The sequence below is a fragment of the Sceloporus occidentalis genome, unplaced genomic scaffold (assembly GCF_023333645.1).
Source record: "Sceloporus occidentalis isolate IW3139 unplaced genomic scaffold, rSceOcc1.0.p SCAF_6, whole genome shotgun sequence".
NCBI lineage: Eukaryota > Metazoa > Chordata > Lepidosauria > Squamata > Phrynosomatidae > Sceloporus > Sceloporus occidentalis.
Window position 1 is genome coordinate 134,527,352 of NW_028316986.1, and position 19,346 is coordinate 134,546,697.

Consider the following 19,346-nt stretch of genomic DNA (forward strand, 5'->3'; position numbering starts at 1 on the left):
CGGTCTGTACAGCCCCTATCTTCTACTAGATCTGATTATTTCTGTAGCTCAGTAGCTTAGTAGTAGTCTGACTGGCAATAGTTCTCAGGATCTGCCCCAAGTCATCTTTGTATCTGGAGAATCTAGCAGAGATTTTTTTTAAATTTTAAAGGGGAAGTTTTAACTGAGGGAACAATATGCTAGGAGTCCATTCATTATACATCATGGAGGCCCAAACATAACTCTGCAATTAAGCTTAACCATACATAACTGAATACACCAGACAGTAATATTTCATTCTTCACATAAAACAGAAAAATTTTCTTGGGTGAGTCATGCACATAAAGGATTTCACTGTTAATTTGGTTCTTTATTTCTGTTACTTGGAGTGGTGGTGAGGACTTTCAACTGGAACTAGAGTTGGCATTATGTTTAAAAAGGTGCTGGAAGCTAGTACCTTCTGCAAGCACAGCGGATATTCAATGATTCACCTATGGCTCCTCCACCAGAGACTTATGGAAAAACTTGACTGGAATTCACAATTATAGTTATGAATGTGTAACCCAGAGTTATACATTCATGGTTTGTATACCTGGTCCCTATGTATTCAATAGCTTAGGGCAGTGATGGCAAACCTTTTAGTGACTGATTGCCCAAACTGCAACCCCAAACCCACTTATTTCTCATGAAGTGCCATGTCTCTCTGACTTTCCAGTAACAAACTCTTGCAAACTCTATGCTGGGGTAACGGCACACGTGCCCACAGAGAGGGCTCTGAGTGCCACCTGTGGCATGTATGCCATAGGCCCGCCACCACTGGCTTAGGGCTATTGGGATCATACAACTCTCCCATTCCTGATTTATTGGGCAGCAGCCACTGCAAGCGATGTAAGCCTGTTCTCCAGTTGATCAGCATTTAGCAGACTGACATCACCCCTACCTTTTTCCTGCAATTTCTCTCCAATCCTCATTGTTGCTGTTGTGACAGAGGTCACAGGTGGGAGCAGGGTAGGAACTTCAGTCTGCTGCATGCTGACAGATGAGAGAACAGACTCCCTTGACTTGCAGTGACTGCTGCCCCATAAATCAAGCACGTGGGGGTGGAAAATGCTACTTAGCTACATAACTAAGGCAATTATATGGCTAAGTAGCTGATTTAGAATACCGACCCTTAATTTTTAAAAAAGGCTTTTAAAAACAGAAACATTCTTACTTTTCTCTGCCTTTTTAAGCATTTGTAAATAACTAGTGCTTGCCCCTTTATCACTTCTATCTCAGTCTTTCCCCCACTCCATACATTGTCATCCAATTTCAAAATTGTGCAGGTGGGGCAGGCTTGCAGTAACAGGAAGAAAATGTGTCCATACAAACCGCACATTTCTGGTCAATTGTTTTTGGTGGGAGAGGGCATAATGTGTTTTAAGTGAAGACACATACCTACAGATGCCATGAATATCAGAAGAGTGGATTAAAATTTAACAGAAGCAACCCCCCCTTTCCCCCTTTGGTGGGAAGCAAAACTAAACAAATGAACATTCCCAGATATAATTCTCCCAGTTGCTTCCAAATGCCGAGTGCAACTGTGAGTTTATCGCTATAGAAAATTGCAAGCAGGGCTGCTGCTTTTAAAAAGGAACAGTACAACAACAACCAGGGGCTCATTTGAATTTGGAGGCACATCTAAGCAAAATGTTTTGCAACAATAAATTCAGCAGTCTCTGAAGCTCTGTGCATTTGTCATGCTCAGCGAGTGGGGGTAGGACCAAAATGAAGGAGATGCCCATGCAAGGCTCCCACACTGCACGGATTTGGATTTGGCTGAACTTTATTCTTCAGTTCATTGACTTGTGTGGCATTAAGGAGACAAGAAAGGTCAGTCAAATGATGGGGGCGGATAGGGGGGATGAGAACCTCTATATGTTACAGGAAAGCAAAGCTGTTGTTTCTCTGCTTTTCTCAATCTGAGTCAAGTCAGTGCTTTAATTCTCAGCCTTTTTTCATATGCTAGGTGTGCATTTTTATTAAAATGATGACACTTTTTATATTTATGTTCTTATATTTTCATCCCACCTTTATTCCAAGGAGCAAAACCCCCTGTAAATGGTTTTCGTCTCCCTTCAATTTATCTTCACACGAACCTGTGATTTAAGTCAGGTTGAGAGACAGTGACTTGGCCCAAGTCAGAACATGGGAAATGACTTTTAAAAATGCATGTCAAATGTATATATAACAGGGCATTACTAGAAGAATGTTCTAGGTGAGTGGCATGGCCAAGTGAAGGATCTAAAGCTTGATATCTATGGTCTTAGGTCCGAACTCCTAATTGCTACACTCAATGTTGCATATAAATTTCATTCAGTAAAGTATGTTGGGGAGTGGGATGCTGGAAAATGTGAGAGATTGTACTGCAATCAAATTGGCAAAGCAGAAACTGAACAATAAGCAGTCACATACCCACTCCCACACGTAAATCTAGCCGAGAAAGAAAAACAAACTTAGTCTTTGTAAAACATATAGAAGTAACTTCACTGACTAAAACCTGTGCATAATGAAACACAGGGTCTGACATCCTCTTCAATATTCACAAATTATTGTTGTGTATCCTAAATGTACAATTCTGTCACTTTTGTAATTCGCATTTAAGCCCATTAATAACCAAAGGTAAAGGTAAAGGCATTCTCCTTTGACAAGATTGTCAAGTCGTGTCTGACTGTAGAGAGTGGTACTCATTTCCTTTTCTAAGCCAAGGAAGCCAGCATTGTCAAAGATGACCATGTGACCAGCATGACTGCACAGAACACTGTTACCTTCTCTCCATAGTGGTACCTATTTATCTACTTGCACTTTTACATGCTTCTGAACTGCTAGTTTGGCAGATGCTGGGACTAATGACAGAAGCTCACACCACCATGTTGCACTAGGGCCTTGACCTGCTGTCTCTGCAATAGTCAGAGTCAGCATCTTAACTGCTGATTTAGCCACTGCATTCAAATGTGACCCCCCCCCCCCCCCAAACCTACCTCTTGCGTCAGGCAATGTTCCTGAGATACTGCAGATCAGGGCACTAGGAAAAAATCTTCAGGTCATGGAGTGTGCTGAGAACTAGCAGCTGAGGCAAGACCCTGGAAGGTGTCTGCAGCTGTTTCTCTCAATATGCCCTGCAACAGGGAGTCCTCCTTACTCATTACATATTTCCCAGTGCTCTGATCTGAAGTGTCTTGGAAACCGTTCAGTTGGAGTGCTGTCTGACTTAAGAGGTAGATTTTGTGGGGTGGCACTGGAAGAAGTTGCTATGCCTCAGATACAGATTCTCAACAGGGTCTTATGGAAGGGGGAGGAAAAAGAAGGGACAGCAGTAGAGGGAACTACAGGTTAAAGTGATACAGGCGGTAAAATAAGCAAACAGGAGGTCACCATAATGTCAATGAATATTTAGTGAATATATGCAAGCAAAAGTTGATAACTCTCAACATGTGGAGGACTTGAGTCCTTCTTACATTTCTTTGTTGCCTATGTAAACCTGTTCTGGTCTTATTCTGTGGGCTTCCAGATGTTTTTTGGAGTGCAATTCCTTTAAACTCTCCCTCTTTGCTAAGCAAGCAAGGGGTGTTAGGATTTGTAGGCCAAACACATACAGTGTGGAGGGCCACAGATCTGAAGAGATTTACTTCCAAGCAGGCCATTTGTAGTGCCAAATTTTAAAGCAGAGGCTAAAATGCCTCTGAAGAACTAGGAAAACTCATTTTGGGAATGTATTGAAAATACGTGATATGCAGGCCTCACTTTTTTTTTTTTTTTTTTTACTGGTGAAGGCTTTTCTCCCCCTCTATGTTGCTGAAATTTAGATTGGCTCACAATGTGCAGGCATCCAAATCCCTCAAAGTCAGTTTTAATGTCAAAACCCAAGCTTGATACCCCACTACACTAAGAGAAAGTGTCTTTGGAGAGACAGCAGTTCATTTGCAATGAATTCCTGAATGGCTCTTCCTAAATTGCTTCTTCCTCAGGAGTAGTTTAAATGTAGTTTATTCATTTAAACAGCTTACCGTGGGGAAAACAAAACTCCACATCATGCAAGATCTCATTTGCAAAAGGGTTCTGCAGATCAGAAGAGGACACATGTATGCCATATGCTTCAGCTTCTATCCTATGATTTTCCTGCTGTTATGAGGAAAGTTGAAAACTGCATAAAATTAGAAACTATGGTTGCATCCAGCCAGGCATCACTCAAATGGGAGAGCTGTTAGGAAAGGAAGACAAGCATGTTGTTTCCCCCCCTAATATGTCCAATCTTCTGCTGAGGATCAAACCTTGGAAAAATACGTTCTGAACCAGCTGACTGTTCACTATGCTCATGGACCTGGTACCATACGAAAGAAAGAAGAAAGATGGGTGTGACAGGAGACCTTATCGGCATTTTTGCATTCACTTAATAAGATCTTAAATATTTTTATTTTCACATTTATTTTTGTTTGCTCAGTTTTGTGAGGCTTTTGCCATTGCGTTCATGGTAGTCAATTTTTTTCTTGCTTCAAGTGGTGGTGGTGATTGTTTTAATTTAATGCAACACATTCTGCATTTTTAACTTTTGTTATAAAATAAAAAGTACTTGGATGTTGACAAAGTTAATAACAACCAGCCTGCTAATGTTGAGCCCCACATCTTAAAAGCAAATCTGGGATCCCTGACATTGCTGAGTAGCTGGCAGTTTGTGACATCATGAACCTCCTTCCTGCTCTGGGGCAGATGTTCTGCTTTAAAAAAAACATGTCAATGTTTGCTTTGAAAAAAGGAGAAACATCAAATTTGCTAATTATGCGATTGACTTTTTTAAAAATGTGGGTGGAGGGCTCTAAAATGCTGGGAGAGGTACATGGCAGAGAACTCAATCAGGGTTGGATTTGGTGATAAAAAGATCAGTTTAAAACATTCTCTTGTGGTTTGAGTACTGGACTGTGGAGACCAGGGTTCAAATCCTGGCTTGGCCATGAAACCCGCTGTGTGACTTCACATGCTCTCAGCCTCAGGGGAAGGCAATGGCAAACCTCCTGAACCTGAACAAATCTTGCCAAGAAAACCCCATGATAGCTTTGCCTTAGGATCAGAAACAACTTGAAGGCACACAACAACAACAACAAGGCAAAAAAACCAAACTTGGAGATGTACACAGAATGCGTGTACATACGCCATATGTTTCTCCTTTTTCCATTTGTACAGGTTCAAAATTACAGTGTCTGAATCTTCCTGAGGCTTTGTGTTTTCTTGTCTTTTGAAAAAAATTGAAAAAAAGTACTGTGTGCTTACAAGACTTCCTCTACTCTTTCATCCTTTGCCTCTAGCTTCTGAAAGAAAGAAAGAAAGAAAGAAAGAAAGAAAGAAAGAAAGAAAGAAAGAAAGTGCAGCCAGTTTCATCATTAAGCAAGCATCAGGTGACTCATACCAGCTACCTGGGTCTTCCACAGCCTCTGGTGAGGATTTTGTCTTTTGTTTAAAATAATGGCATGGCTCAAGACTGTCAGATGCTCCTGTCCCCTTTCTGTGGCTTAAAAGTGCTCCCCAGCCAAGATGTCTTTTCCAGCAGGAGACTGAGTTTGAACTGCTAGTCTCAAAATCTCTAAAACAGGGGGAATATAGCTTCTCCTCCGAAGCAATGGCACCAATTTCCTAGTGAGATTCTGAAACTAGTCCTTCCAGTCCTATCCTTGTTGGAAAGATGATCTGCCATCTTTCCTGGAACCCTGGCAAACCCAAGACATTTTGGTGCCTGAGGCTAAGGAGGCAATGTCATCCTTTTCCTGTCATAGTGCACACTACCTGAAGCAAACCAAGTTTTTTTGCCATATGAACATTTTTCAACCACTTCCCTTCCATCCCTGAGTGGAAAAATGCAATAACAGCAAAGTAAAGAACTAACCATTGTTTTGCCCTTTTGTGACACCTTTGTCACACTTGTGTTTCACAGCCTTGCTGGCTGGTAGAAGGGTGGTGATGGAGATATTATCCACCAAAGCCCTGATTGCCAGTAGAATGGACCTCCCTCTCTTGGTGTGCGCCTGATGCCTGATGCCTGATGAAGTATGCTAGGTGAGGGTGGGCTGGGACTACACATATTTACTACATAGCCCATGTAGCATTCTACCCATTATTAATACTATGTTTATTCACATCCTGCCTTTTCCTCAATATTGGGCTTGTGGAAAAGCTTTGGCGCAGTGTCTTAGAAGGACTCTTCCAGTAGGGGCTCCTCATTCATGCAAGGAAATCATCATGTTTAAAAACAGTATGAAGAACTCCAATGCCTTGATTTAATAAATAGAGGTAGGTAGTGTGGATTCCATGAACTGATTATTTAGTCTTGTTTGCTCAAGTACTTTGGTCATGTGTAATCTAGAGCAATAGAGTACTTCATCCTTCCACACCAGCCTGTTTGAAGCTATCAAGATTGGTGTGTGATAAATGGGAGCTTGTTCCTGGGTGCCATCCAGCTGCTGTTGCATAGCCAGGGGAAGAGGAGTAACATTTGTCTCTCAGGTCTCCTGTGTGAGTCCTCCAGCATCAAATAGGATTTTGGCCTGTAATTCCAACCCTGTTATCTTCTTTATAAAGGGTTTAGCTGTTTGCTTAAATTTTTGTAGGTCTATTTTTCCTTTTCTGAAAAAAAATGTGCCCCCCTCTCTTTTAATGTAGCTTTATGCTAACCATACCAGAGCGATTTCTGTGGCACCCTGTTTCTCTGACCTAATCAATATTTCTCATTATGGGGTGTCATATTTTTCCCTCCCATGTCACTGCCACTGGTATTGCTTTCTGTCTCTCCTCCCTCACCCTCCAGCTGCTCCTGAACCTTTTAATGTCAGAATGACCAAGAGAAGAACACCGAATCTGACAGAAGGAGACAAAAGAGGCAAAGGTGGCAATGGAGAAACCTGTGAAAATACCCTGAAGGGATGAAGTACGGTGTGGAAGATGGTGATTCACATCTCTGCAGTGATCCTTCAGTAAAAGGTAACAGAGCAGAACCAAAAACCATTTTCAGTCTTCCTTATTCATTTTAGCTGATCTCGATAGACTTTTGTTGCTCTCTGCTGGTGGTTTTGAAGAGGGGAGGGATAGACTTGAAGAAGACAGCCCAGTTGAAAAGGATTTAGCTCAGACAGCAGAGTGTGAACAAAGCAATGCAGAATGCAGAATGAAAGTGCTGTAGTCTAAGTCATAAATTCCTCCAGCCAGCCAACCAGCTAGCCAGTCACTACCATCCATCTATCTTGGTGAGATTTATCGTTTCACATAAACTGTCAGCCAGCACACCCTTCTGATAAGGCTCAATGTTCAGTTGCCAATTATTATTTATGTGATGCCAATAAGTTAAGTTATTCTTATGGCAGACATTTCTTCTGCTAAAAATAAATACATACAATATAAACTTGAGCATTGTGATTTGCTTTATTTTGGGTGTGCAGAGAGAGGAGATGATAATTTCATTTAAAGCTTAAAACAGGACATGTTCAGGACTATTGAGAGAGACTGTGTATGCATACAAGATAGAAATGATGCAACAGTGACAAGAAGGTGTTAAACAATTGCCCAATTTCAGACAAATTTGGGATGAAGAAGGAAGAAACACAACAGCAGATGTGCATGCGTACACACACGTGCGCGCGCGCACACACACACACACACACACACACACACAAAATGCTAGCCTGCCTTCCTTGCAGCTTCCCAGCTGAATTGCAGACAAACATACCTCAAGGAGCCATTCTGTCCCCCATGCTATTTAACATTTACATGAAACCGCTGGGAGAGATAATCCGGAGACACAGGGTGCGGTGTTATCAGTACGCTGATGACACCCAAATATGTTTCTCTGTGTCTCCGACTGATGCAGTGACCAGGGATGGCATCTCTCCTCTAGATGCCTGTCTGGAGTCAGTAATGGGCTGGATGAGGGAAAACAGACTCAGCTTGAATCCAGAGAAAACGGAAGTACTCGTGATAGGTTCTCCTGGCCCAGGGAAGGAAATTTGTCCACCTGTCCTGAATGGGGTCACGCACCCCCTGAAGGACTCAGTTCAAAGCTTGGGAGTGCTTCTGGACTCATCGCTCCATCTGACATCTCAAGTGGATGTGACAGTCAGGAGCACTTGTTATCAGCTTCGGCTGATACGCCAGCTGCAACCCTACCTGGGCCGGGGGGACCTTGAAATGGTGGTACATGCTCTGGTGACCTCTCGGTTGGATTTCTGTAATGCGCTCTACATGGGGCAACCCTTGTACCAAACCCGGAAGCTTCAATTAGTGCAGAACATGGCAGCCAGACTGGTCACTGGATGCCCCAGGACCAGTCATATAACACCTGTTCTACAAGATCTACATTGGCTGCCCATTCGCTTCCAGGCACAATACAAGGTGTTGGTTATTACCTATAAAGCCCTAAATGGCTTGGGCCCAGGGTACTTGGAGGACCACCTCTCCCCATATAATCCGCCCCGCGCTCTCAGGTCAACCGGGAAGCAACTGTTAAGGGTTCCAGATACAAAATATTCTGTGACTGCACAGAGGGCATTTTCCAGCTCAGCCCCGCAGCTTTGGAACTCTCTTCCTGGTGAGCTCCGCTTGGTTACCTCCCTTGACTTATTTAGGAAGAGGTTAAAAACCTTCCTCTTCCAACAGGCTTTCCCCCAGACAATGTAATACCTGCTCTCTCCCCGCTGTACCGTTGCACCTGCACTTTAGGTTAGCTGTTGTTGTGATTTTAATCTGTAACTTTTTATCTTATTTTTAATTGTATTATTGTATTGTTCGGGTTTTTATATGATACTGTTTGTAAAATCGTACATCGCTGTACTTCTGTGTAACCCGCTTTGATCTATTAAGGAAAAGCGGGCTATAAATAAACAGTTTATTATTATTATTATTATTATTATTCCAAAAAGTTAAATGTTGGTTCCAGATTGCCCTTCTATGCATTGTGCACCAATGTGCATTTCACACTGATGTGTCTCATACACTGACATGCATGACAAACTGGTGCACATTGATAAAGTTATATTTCAGGATTACAGCAAATAATACTACATGATGTTCATACATTTATATTTTCACTGCTTGCCTTTATACCATTGAAACCACTTTTAACAGTAATTTTCAGAGCTCAATATGGAGAGGATGATGTATATCTTAACACAGCGAGGGCCCTTGACAACAGTTTCACTAGTCTAAAATGGTGGCACCAGTCTTCATCCTTAGGCAGGCTCAAATCTCTTTTTGAAATCAATTAGGTAAGACAGCTGAGGTCCATAGGCTTTAGCGAAATGGAAACAGAACTAATTTGGCCTCTTGTTAGTTACATACACCAGCATAATACTAGTGTATTTCTTTTTTGCTTATTGCAGGGAGAGAAGCTCAGCACCCCCTTCCATAATGACCCTCGATAACCTGGAAGCTCACTTCTCCATTTCTGTCATCACCACTCTATTGGCTGATAATGGCCATTTACTAGCAGAGGGCAGCAGAGAAGTGTCTGGCTATGTGTCTGTGGCTGGACACACAACACAATGTCCTGATCCAAGACTTCCAGAGATCCTGGATGATGATGATGATGATGATGATGATGATGATGATGATGATGATGATGATGTCATTGTGTATATTGATCATCCACCACCCTCTGCTTTCTGTTGGCCACAAAATGGCTGTATTGAGGGCCCTCAGCAAGAGAAAGATGCATCCAGGAAGAAGTAGCAGGTGAGATAGGGTGTAATTTTTCCTGGGCAGAACTTTATGCCCCATCTCTCCATGTAGTATTTAGGCAGTCAATGGGTTGGACTTAGCCTTAGGAGATTATTGCATTACCTTTGCTCCTGGCATAGACACAGGATGTAACTTTAATAAGGCGGATCTTATTGCATTCACCTGTTGCCGGGCAGCAGGCAGCCCGTTTGCAACCTTGGCTTCTCCAGGCTTCTCTCGCTTCTTTTCATGAATGGGATTTTCCTATTCTTGAAAAGCTATGGCAGAAGCCCAGGTTGGAAATGGGCTGCCTGCTGCCCAGCAACAGGTGAATGTGATACGGGCGGGTTATAGACCGCCGCTTTGAGGCGGTCTGCCGCTGCCGCCGTTTGTTCCATAAGGGAGCCGTTGCAGCCAAACCGCACGGCTCCGTTACGGAGCAAAAAGAAGCTCCAAAATGGAGCTTCTTCTTGCGGCGCCCTAATGACGTCGCGAGGCGCCAGGGGCGCATTCGTGACGTCATTAGCACCGCGACATGTTCGGACGCACAGCGTCCGATACGTAAAGATGGCGGCACCCGTATGAACAGGGCGCCACCATCTTGTACGTATTCTATACGTACTAGGGTTAGGGGGGTGCGGAAGCACCGCCCCTTCCTAACCCTAGTACGTATAGAATACGTACTAAATGGCGGTCTGTAACCCGCCACGATCTGCTTTCTTAAAGTTACATCCTGCATCTATCTTGGGAGCAAAGGTAACACAATAATCTCCTATGTGTCATGTTTAGAGCAGACCCACTGAAATCGGTGGGACAAGTTTTGGTCTAGGTTGTAAAAGTTTTAAAGCTTTTAAGGGGGTGGTCAAAGTGCAGCCCTGGGTCCAAAAGTGGCAACTGAAGACATTTTGTTACCTTTGTTGCAGAGACTGCAGCATTAAAAATGTGGGGGTTTTGGTAGCGATTTTGATTGCCACACAGTTGGTACAGATTTCCAATGTTTGCACTGACCAAAAATGTATGTTAAAATGGTCTCAAGATAGACCTATGCCATCACAATTTACTAACAGGATGCCAGACAAGAAGTGGACATCTAGATACTTATGACATTCTTGGAGTCCATTCAATTCCTAGAGGATCTCAGGTGCAGAACATTGGTGTTTTGACCTGTCAAAGTTGCCCCTTTCCTGCTCTAAAAATATGCACACCTTGCCTTTAAACTTCCAAAGGATCAGTAGCCAGAGACACTCACACAAGACATGCCTTGTGCAGCTAATGCTGCCTTATTCTGAATCATTTACAGCAGGGATGGATACCCTGCAGGTCTCACTATGATTTCAAAAGCCCCCTGCTAGCAATCAATTGAAAGTTCTGGCAAAGCAGAATCAATAGTTTCCTCAGCAGACCAATGGATGGGTGAGGGTGGGAGAGAAGCGGACATTAAAAAAAAAAAGAGGGGAGCGTGAAATGAAAATGGTGGTGACAGAAAGAGGGAGAGAAAACTGATCTGTTGTAACCTTGCCCACCACTACCAGGTAGCCACTGACAGATTATACTCTTGTAGAAGTGCAGCCTTCACAAAAAAAACCACCAAAAAAAGGTTTCCCACAGCTTCTCTACAGTTTTCAAGGGCAGCCCTATGAAGAGTGGATTATACCACTCCATTCTCAAAACATTGTTAGGGCATATGCTACAGTAGGAACCAAAATGTCCAAAGCATTGGAAGCTGGTAAGTCATGTTCCTGCTCACTGCTTCAATTTTGCCACTGCAAAATGCACCCCCAAGATATAATAAACCTGATCTTTCTAGAGGCAAGATGAGCTCCTTCAAGGTAGGTATTTGTTCAGAACTAGAACATCTTACCAAGACTATCCATCTGGCATGTGATCTTCCTCTGTTTCTACTGTCTTCTACCTTTCCTAGCTTTATTGTCTTTTCTAATGATCCATGCATTCTCATGATGTGGCCAAAGTATGACAGCCTCAGCTTGATTATCTTGGCCTTCAGGGAAAGTTTAGGCTTGATCTGTTCTAGGACCCATTTGTTTGTCTTTCTGGCCATCCACATTATCCTTAGCCCTCTTCTCCAGCATCACATCTCAAATGAGTTGATTTTATGTTTGTCCACTTTCTTCACTGTCTAGTTACCTATAGATGACTCCAAATGTCAAGATGAATTTCTTCAGTAATTTTATACAGGCTTTGAATGAAATTGGACAGTATGGAGCCACGAGAGGATCCCTAGAAGAAATGTCTAAATAGAAACGTTTCTAACCTCCTGGTGACAAAAATCACTGTCCTGCTAGGTTTCGTCTCAGAAAAATTTCACAGTTGATAACTCTGAGAGATCTTGGTTGTCCTGTTGCAGGATGGGAAGGCTCAGTAGCAAAATGAGATTAAGATTAAGACCAAGGGCCAGATAGGGGCTGCACCACAAGCAAACAAGGCAGACTGGGAGAATCCAAAAGGAATGCTGAAAGCATTGCCAAAAAGTCCTTTCAGGAATAACATAAACCAGTTGAGGATGATCTGAAGCCAAAGCCAAACAACAATATGGGGTTTAATCAGTTAAATTCAAAGCAAGAGATAAGAAGGGAGATTCTGGTGTGTTTGTGTGTGTGAAGGTAAATGCTCTTTTAGAGCTAGTCTAGTAAGTGCATTATGCCAGTTGCTGTGGATTTTTGCACATTTGCATCAGTTGTTAATTGTCTTCACTGTCCTGTGCAAATTCGCATCTATTCCCATTAATTCACCCTCCAACTGCTGAAAATGAACAGCCCGCCAAACCCATGTGAATCAGACAGATGGCCACAAGTCTGACAATGTGGATTTCCGCAGATAATCAGGTTAAAAACAGCAAAGCCTTTTTCTGTGGCGTTCCCCCTCCCCAGCAAAAAGCCTGGACTCCTGCAAATTGTATGTGGCCAGATCACATTATACTTGACTAGAATTGAGAGTATTTTAATCATGCAGACAAGCCTTAAAATAAGCCATTGGTAAATCACTCACAACAAGGTTTCAAGGGTTAGCAAGCAGGAACTTGTTTCCAGTAGTTTTTCTTGCCCCAGCAGTGAGGGACATGTTGCTGAAAAATTGGGGGACCACTCAGTGCTCAAGCACTTACACCCCAAACTTCTCTGCTCCTGATGACTCTTGAAGAATCCTTCCTAGCAGAAAAACATTTCATTTGTGCTCTTCCATTGGTCCCAGTGCCCTTAGGTACTAGTGTTCTTGTGGACTGGCTGAGGGTCCTGGGTTGGCAGAAGCAGCCAGCTTCTCACTAGTCTTTGTTTCTGGGGGCTGAAATTCTCCTCACTGGAGGAGTCCTCTGGCTGGTTTGATTATAAACTTGGGCCCAGTTGTGTCATTCTGCTGTTTGTGAAAAACCCATTTTCGTGCACACACACATACATATAAGATCACATACTTTGATGGCAGTTGTGCAAGTGTTTGGGCAAATCATTGCACAAGCTGCCTCCACAACTCATTATAATGTCATTATGCTGTGTGTTTGTCACTCCAATTGTTTTGCTGCTGGTGAAATGTCAGGAATAACCTCTTCTAGCTAATGCATCCCCCACTCCTTGCCCCCCAGAATGCCTCTTACACATGAAATAATAATAATAATAATAATAAATTCCTTACCTCAGAAATGCCAGTAAAGGATGCAATTGCCATGCATTCCTTTTTGTTGTTGTTGTTGCTTTTAAAAGCAATTCAGGGCTGCCTCTCATTCAGTAGCAAAAGCATGTATCATTATCTAATTGACAAGAGCAAAAAATGTAACATTCCGATTGTAAAAGTCTAGCCCTTTGCAACATTTGTAACATTCCCCTTTGCTTGAAGCCAGCAGAGAAACCCCTTGCACAAGCAGCTAGCCTTGCTCTATCTGCCTCAAGGAAAAAAATCATGTGCATATTTGGTCAAAAATAATTTTAAAAAAATATGAAAAGGGTGGGGGGTGCCTGATGTGAGCTCCGTTCGTGCCCTGCCTTTGACCTGACCTGACCCTTTTCCTCCTGCTAGAGGAGCTTTGCCATTGCCTTCCACTGAGGCTGAGAGAGTGTGACCTGTTCAGTTCCAACTAAAGTAGACCCATGGAATCAATTGGGAATAAAATGGAAATGCAGCACAGGCATTCATGTAGCATCCTAATATAACACAAATAATAAGAATAAGAATAATCCAGGAGCAAGAGGAAAGTAGAACAAGCAAGCACCCAAAAAATAATGCGCATAAGTTGTCAAAAGAGGCTGATTTCCCTACATGCCCCAGCTTGGACCCACAGCCCTACTTCCCTGGGCAATCCTCATTCCTTCTGACCCTCACCTCCCTTTGAGCTTTCTCCACCCACCACTCACCTCCCTCTGACAATGAAAGTAGAAGAAGCAGCCTGATTTCCCTACATGCCCCAGCGCAGCCCCACAACCCAATTCCCCCTGGAAATCCTCCTCCTCCTTCCTTCAGACCCTCTCCTTCGCCGGGGATGCCCACTGAGCCTTTCCCCCAGCTCCTTCATCCTCCTCCTCCTCCTGCTCCTTTAGGATCCCCTCCATGGCTCCCTTCCTCCCACAGCCACTTTCTCCTCCTCCTCCTCTTCCTCCTCCTCCTTCATCACTTTCTCCACCCCCACCTCTCTCCGACAGCCTTCTGCAGCCCAAAAGTCACCCCTGATTTCCCCCTTTCTCCTGTCACCCTTTGCATCCAGCGATTCCCCCTTTTTCGGCTCTTTCCTCCTCCTCCTCCTCCTCCCCCTCCCTTCTGATGATGGGAGGGAATGCTCTGACCTCTGCCCACCCCCTGATCCTAATCCCTCCCTAATTTGCCCCGATCATGATCGAGGGCAAGTTCAAATTTGGCGCAACCCGAGTCTTTTGAGAAAAGACTGATTTTAGCCCAAATCTGGATACCCCGGGGTAAGGGGCATTTCCTTGTGCAAGCCCCGACATGGATTGTGACAGAATCGGGCCCAATATGAACTTCACGTGGAAGAATTGATTTCAAACCCGTTTTTTTCTGTAGTCTGAATGGCCCCAGTGATTGAAGACCTGTGTGATGAGGACGCATGCATTTCCTTTCATTAAGGCGATCATGGCAAGAACTGGGGCTCATGTGATAATCTCCTTTGTGGGGGGGGGATGTCTCCTTTGTGCAGCCCATGCACTTTCTCCACTTCTCATTCTATGGATATAAAGAGATGCAGAGGTTGTATTATCCATGCTAAGTAACAAAGTAAATATATTTTAGTTTCACATCTGGAGTAACAGGTTTTAGAAGGAAGTGGTAGAAGAGAAGAATGTGAGAATCTCTATCCATCAGAGTGCTTATATAATGTTTTCTGTGGGTTGTACTCGTAACACATTTGCTATCCTTTTCAGCAAAGTACAGCTGCAATGGCTGTACATAACGTATCAGTCTACTCTATTCTGTCATGCTAGTTAAAATTTAAAATAAAATCAACTTAGAATTAAAAATAGAAGACAAAGAGAACGTAACCAGCATAAGAACTAAACAATTAGAAATGGCAGCAGATAAAACCATATCTTACACAAGGGAAAGGGAACCTTTTGCCCTCTCAATGGATTGGTTTAGAGATCCCACAATGCCTTATCACTGACACTGCCCAGTGGGGCTGATAGGAGGTGTAGAACAAAATATCTGCAGAAAACATCTAGTTCCTCCCACGCTTCTCTTTTACAGCAGGCAAAAAGCCAAGTACAGCTTGCTGATCCCTGAGGTACAAGCAGTGTCTAGGCCAGCTCAGTCTATCTATATGTCTTCCCTATATTCCCCTTTTACTGGCTTCCAGAAGAGAGAAGGCAAGGACGGTGGTAAGATATAAAGGGAATGATTGCACTGCATGTGAAATCTATTACTTATCCTTGTTCAGTCTAGGATGACCTGAGACAAATACTTATTCTTGTAGTGCTTAGGTGTGCCAGGTACTACAGGCAGTGAAAATACAATGTGCTGTGTACTGCTGATTTCACTCCTGAAAATATTTGGGGTAGGATTTCAAATCTCAGGAGACAAATGGTAGGCTAACCTGACACACAGCGATACATTGTGTTGCTTCGTGTAGTGGATGGTTTGGTACAGCAGAGAGCTCAAAGGCACACCGTTTGTCTGCTAAATGTGCCCTGACAGATTTGTGGTCTGCAGAATCCTGCAGAGAACTGAGGACGTGCATTACAATGGATGGGCTCCTGCAGAATTGCACAGCGGTTGCATGCATTCTTCATTGTACCAGTATAATCTGTTCTGAAGAGCAAGCTGTAGTGGCAAAGGGATGAGTATACAGGAGGGAAACAACACTCCAGTTGCAGGTAATGTTGCCATTTTCAGAGCAAGACCTAGATTTAGGTGGGTGATTTACTGATTTATGGATGAGAAGCTAGCTGAGCCCCTTCAAAGCAAAATAAGAACACCACTGAGCCCATGCTAAAACAACTTGCCAAGTTACTCTTTGAATGATTTTCTTACTCTTTTGTCCTTTCTTCTCCTTTACAGGACAGAGGCCCTTTGAAGCTCCTCTCCATAAATTAGGATACACTATTGAAAAGATTGACTTCAGAATTTCATAGTGCAAAACTGGACTGGAAGACTCTCCTGCTCTCAGCAAAGTATTATTTATGAAATAATATCACAAAAGTGGCCGTAACAAAGACAATCCTGTGTGCTGTTTTATATACCTTAATGAATCTCATTTACATTGCTATACTTCCTGTAACACGGATGAGGGCTTTGAGGCCTTCCAGAGGTTATTGGACTGCAAGTCCCAGCAACCCTAGCCAGCACAAGTAGTCCCAGCTTTGGGGAAAGGGTAAGGTACAAATATAACACAATATAATATATTGTTATATTATAATGCAAGGCAAGACCCTGCCTCAGGGAGATGCAGAATTCAAAAATATAGCTGTGTAAGTATGTAGAGAGATCTTGTAGCACCTTTGTGACTAACTGAAAGAAAGAAGTTGGCAGCATGAGCCTTTGTAGATTTAAGTCTATTCCTCAGATGTATTTGGCACATTTCCAAATGCATCTGAGGAAGTAGTCCTAAGTCTACTAAGGCTCATGCTGCCAACTTCTTTCTTTCAGTTAGTCTCAAAGGTGCTATAAGATCTCTTTACATACTCAGGGAGATGTAGTGTGAAAAACAAAACAGATAATAATAATAATAATAATAATAATAATAATAATAATAATACTTTAATTTATATCCCATTTGTTACCACAATCAAAGCGGCGTACAACCTTTTAAAAAAATACAATATATACAATTCTCCCCCTTAAAAAAGGATTAAACAATTCTATGCATTAAAATTACAAATAATAAAATCTAAAAACAGTACGATAATAAAATAACGGTGGGTCGAGTCTTCGCTTATATATGTCTGTGGGGGGAGCGTTACATGGCCGGGTTCTATTCTGGGAAGGCCTGCCAGAAGAAATTCATCTTGACAGCTTTCTTGAAGCTCTCTAGGTTGGCAATTTGATGGATCTCGTCTGGCAGGCCATTCCATAAAGTGGGAGCAATTGTGGAAAAAGCCCTCTGGGAGGTTGCCGTCAATCTGGTCTTTGTGGATTGCAACAAATTCCTCCCAGAGGATCTGAGGGTACTGGGCGGATTGTATGGAAGGAGGCGGTCCCTTAAGTAGGTTGGGCCCAAGCCATGGAGGGCTTTAAAGGTAATGACCAACACCTTGTACTGTGCCCGGAAACGAATAGGCAGCCAGTGGAGTGATTTCAATATTGATGTAATATGGTCACTCCTAGTTGTTCCTGTAATCAATCTGGCTGCCATATTCTGTAGCAGTTGAAGTTTCCAGACTAGGCACAAGGGTAGCCCCATGAAGAGCGCATTGCAAAAATAAAGTCTTGAGGTTACCAGTGCATGTACTACAGTTTCTAGGTCACCCCGTTCCAGGAAAGGGCACAACTGACATATCAGCTGGAGCTGATAACGGGCACTCTTGACCGTTGCATCCACGTGATTTCTCATCTGAAGCAATGAGTCGAGAAGCACCCCTAAGCTGCGAACAGTCCTTTGAGGGGAGCGTGAATCCCTCTAGGACTGGAGGTTGCAGCCCAATACCTGGTTTGGGGGCCCCTACCGTAAGTACTTCCGTTTTGTCTGGATTCAGCTTGAGCTTGTTTTCCCTCATCCAGTCCATTACTACTGCAAGACATTGATTGAGGGGAGAAATCCCATCTGTCATCATTGCTGATGACCGATACATGGAGAAGTATATTTGGGTGAGATCAGCATACTGATAACACCCCGCTTCATGTCTACGGATGATTTCTCCCAGCGGCTTCATATAGATGTTGAATAACATTGGGGACAGGATGGCACCCTGAGGGATGTTGCAATTAAGTGCTGTTTTTGAAGAGCAACTGTCCCAGAGCATCACCCTCTGGAATCTACCTGAGAGGAAGGAACGGAACCACAGCAAAGCAGTGCCTCCAATTCCTAACTCTCTCAGGCATTCCAAGAGAATGTCGTGGTCTATTGTGTCAAATGCCGCTGAGAGGTCTAATAGCACCAGCAGGGTCACGCTTCCTCTGTCAATGCTTAGACGAAGGTAATCAGTTAAGGCAACCATGGCAGTCTCCACCCCATATCCTGTCCTGAAACCAGTTTGAAATGGATCTATATATTTATATACCGCTTCATACTGAACTAACAGTGTCTAAGCGGTTTACAACTGTAAGCTAATTGCCCCCAACAATCTGGGTCCTCATTTTAGTGACCTCGGAAGGATGCAAGCCTGAGTCAAGCTTGACCCCTTTCTCTGATATTGAACTCGTTGCAACCTTATGGTTTTGAGTGAGTGGCTGCAGTACAGGCATTTAACCACTGCGCCACCAGGGCTCCAAAGTTCCACAGGTAGAACTATGCTACCCCTCTCCCTCAGCCACCAGGCCTCACCTTTAGTTGCTGCAGTCTCCACACCATGAACATTCAGTAGTCCAGTGTTTCCCAAACTTTGGCCTTCCAGATGTTTTGGACTTCCTGTCTAGGGCTTCTGGGAGTTGAAGTCCAAAACACCTGGGGGACCAAAGTTTGGGAAACACTGCAGTAGCCAGTGGAGAGCAGAATGCTTATAGCCAAATGCAGAACAATTACATGATCTGTTGAGACCTCTGGGTGATCTCTGATGGGTCTGAAGGATGATGCCAAGAGCATCTCCATGTGCAGAATCAGGTATGTTCCACCCAAACACCCAGAACCAACAAATACAAGGTGGGATAAAAGTAAAATAAAATCAGATAAAATGAAATACAATGCACAGTCTGTCTTGTTGAATATTTCCTGAGCCCAGTAAATTCCAGCATCCCTTAGCTGAAGAAATGGGGATGACCAGGGCATGTCACAATTGGAAAAAACTCACTGCAGCAATTCACTGCATCATGGTTAGCTGACAAATGGCACTAGACATCTGGGGTGGATGGGTGGGCACCCTAATATGTTCCATCAAGTAGGACAAAGAAGTAGCCCAATGGTAGAAATAAGATTTGTTAGGACATTTTTTTTGTTTTGAAAGGTGTGTGTTTGTGGGAAACTTGTACATGGAAAGGAGCTGAAATCTGGGAGCATTGTTTATTATGGGATTGGTGGCAATATCATATAATGA

At 43.3% G+C, this 19,346-nt stretch overlaps 1 long non-coding RNA gene across 3 annotated transcripts; it reads left to right on the forward strand.

The window, feature by feature from the left end:
* The first annotated feature begins 5,329 nt into the window (after positions 1-5,329).
* On the forward strand, positions 5,330-16,463 carry LOC149311425 (uncharacterized). Of its 3 annotated transcripts, none has more exons than XR_016281627.1 (4): positions 5,330-5,447; positions 6,812-6,984; positions 9,375-9,726; positions 16,219-16,463. It is a non-coding gene; the product is annotated as an uncharacterized LOC149311425 (long non-coding RNA). The 3 variants fall into 3 exon arrangements; XR_016281628.1 differs by lacking the exon at positions 5,330-5,447 and adding an exon at positions 5,541-6,063; XR_016281629.1 differs by lacking the exon at positions 5,330-5,447 and adding an exon at positions 6,223-6,297.
* The last annotated feature ends 2,883 nt before the right edge of the window (positions 16,464-19,346 follow it).